Here is a 2,734-nt window from a genome sequence, read left to right as displayed (position 1 = left end):
ACTTGTAGCAGATTGCCTTCTACTCACTAGCCACTTCCCAAGCTAGGAATGGAATGGGTAGGGTTCTGCTTGACTCTCCCTCCTGTTGTCAAGACTGGTAGAGTACTGGAAACTCTTCAGATATGGCCCTAAGAGGGGGAGCTAGATGAATTAGATTTGCTGTTTGCATAGGTCTCCCTGAAAACAAAAAGACTAGAAGGTATTGATTGAAAATTGAAAATTGAAAAGGTGAAAATTGGCACTGTGTTCCTCAAATTGCAGATGTTCCATAATAATGTCAACTAATCTAAGCTTATTTGTGGTTTATGACTACATTTTATACAATTTGACTAACAAGCTAGTTAGTTGACTACTTAGAAAAAAAAATCCCAAAACAAGAGACTACATGGAAAAGAAATTGAACTGTAAACCAGTTCAGCCCCTTGTCTCCAAATTGCTTACTCTATCCTCTCAGGGGCCATGAAACTTTAATGTATTGTGGTTTTTTAGGTGGCATGTTCCACGTGACATCCAAGACTCTAGGGCAGTGAGAACTAGAACCCATTCCCAAGTGAAAAAAACTAAACAGATACCACAGTTAGCAGTATCATCTACATTGATAAGATTGAACAAGTCCTCTAGCTTTCTCCAAAAGTTGTAGTTTTATTAATATAGTAAATTCTGCTCTACTGCATGTTTCTATGATACAATTTGGAGGATTATGATGGGGGAATAAGGGAATGTAGGTATCATAATGCAGCTGCAAGCTGTCTTTGCATTAGTTATAATATGATGTGGCTCTCTGCCAGAAACATTGTTTCAATCAATGACATGATTTTGTGGGAATCCCATTACCAGTTCTTCATTAACTTGCTTGGAGAACTAATTGTAACTATTTTACATTCACTGTTTACTAGAAACTGATTTTTAAGTAGAGCAAATTTTCCAGACTTGCATTTTGAAATGTACAGTTTTGACATCCTACAAGCTAAGCACATCCTAAGCATAGTCAGGCAAAAAATTCCCATTCTAAAATGGTCAATCTATCCACGTATTTACTTAGTACTTACTTTATGCAGAGGACTGTACTAAGGTCTTGGGAGAGTACAATATCCAATCTTATACCAGAGTTCCTGGAATTCATGGAACTAAACTCCAGTTCCCAGTGTGGACCTGGAACCCATGGATGGTTCTAAAGCTCCTGGGTGAAATTCTAGGGCACCAGGTCTACAACTCTGAGGCAGGGGCAAAGGGCAAAGTGATCATTGACCTGAACATCTGCTTTGGTGCATTCAGCTCTTGTTGGGCTTGCCTATTTGGAGGGTTGTCCACCTAAATAATTAGCTCCAAATTTGCCATGGAGGGCAGTAGGGGTCAAATTGTGCAGCCAACATCTGATGCCATTCAAATGCCAGAGGCTACAATATAGCAAACAGTTTGGGATACTCTGCGACTTTGTGTGAAGTCTTGGAGTGATCACTGTGGTGCAGGTAAATACCTGTTGAAATCTCTGGGCGCTCAGGGCATTTTGGATATTTGAGAATCCCTAAAGTCAGTCAGGAATGGATGTTCTACCAGAATCTACTGTGGTAAGGATAAGCCTAGATGGAGGAGGCTTGGTCAAATGTCATTCAGGAAGACGAAAGTTCCCTTCCCTGAACCAGAATGCAGCCCTATTCTGTCTAGTGGTCTAAGGGAAAATCAAGGGACTGGAAGTTAGGAGACTAGGTTCTAGTGCCAGCTCTGTCCATGGCTTCTTCTGTGATCTTAAGCATATAAATTAACGTCTCTTGGCTTCAGATTCCTCATATAATATTTACGTATGGATATAAAATACTTACCTCCTTATCTGTGTGCCCCATGTGGAACAGGGACCATGTGAGATCTGATTATCTGGTACCTATTTCAAACCTTGGCACACAGTAAGCCCTTGATAAATACAGAATTTACAAACTCACCCAGGGGTCTAAATTTGGTTAAAGGAATATGAAGGAGTCTCCTGGTTGGGATTCAGATTTTCCAAAATCCCTTATAAAAGACCTGTAGTTCTGGGGTAGCACCTAGTCCCTTCAACCTACCTGGATGGATTAGGGCCAGCTTTGCTAAAAGAGGTGTCTCAGGGTTGGTAAAGTTATTGTTATCATAGACCTTCCCTGTTCTGGGCTATGATCCTTCTTCTCCAGACAGCCTTCTTCTCCCCAGCAATGGTTTCAGAGAATGAGGACCACCCCAGAAGACACAAGTCTATGTGTCTGCCTGTCTGCCTGTCAATCATGTGTGAAATGTTTAGGCTGGGAAAATTCTTTCACCTTGGGATAAAAATACATCAGGAAAATGTGATAGAAGAATCTAAAGTGCAATTGTTTTAAACTGTTCAAGAAGTAATTATCATTTTAAAGCTAGCAAAAGTTTCCATTTATATCTAGATTAAGCTTTTATATATATATAAAACAAATCTCTGTACTAGAAGAAGAACACACTCATAGTGCACTTGCAATCTCCATTAGACTCCAAGCTTATATGGACAGGGACTGTGTCTACTAATTCTGTTGTAGTCTCCCAAGTGCTTAAAACAATGCTCTGCAAATAGTGAGTTCTCAATACATACCACTGATTGATTGATTGCTTTTTGTAGGTGCTCATAATTTTTACTAGATGAGAAAAACACAAGGGACAACATAATTGCTAATATTAGTTCTGAATAGTATGATGGTCATGCATTTCCAAGAAGTGACATGGTTATAGTTCTAATGAA

The 2,734-nt window shown here is 39.5% G+C and overlaps 1 non-coding gene across 1 annotated transcript; it reads right to left on the bottom strand.

Moving 5' to 3' along the window:
- LOC114810811 lies at positions 1-138 on the bottom strand. Its single transcript, XR_003758502.1, has one exon. It is a non-coding gene; the product is annotated as a small nucleolar RNA SNORA7 (small nucleolar RNA).
- Positions 139-2,734: the final 2,596 nt, after the last annotated feature.

This window comes from Ornithorhynchus anatinus, chromosome 3, assembly GCF_004115215.2.
Source record: "Ornithorhynchus anatinus isolate Pmale09 chromosome 3, mOrnAna1.pri.v4, whole genome shotgun sequence".
In the NCBI taxonomy this organism is placed as follows: domain Eukaryota; kingdom Metazoa; phylum Chordata; class Mammalia; order Monotremata; family Ornithorhynchidae; genus Ornithorhynchus; species Ornithorhynchus anatinus.
Note: the sequence above shows the minus strand (reverse complement) of the source record. Positions and strands in the feature narration are given on the sequence as shown.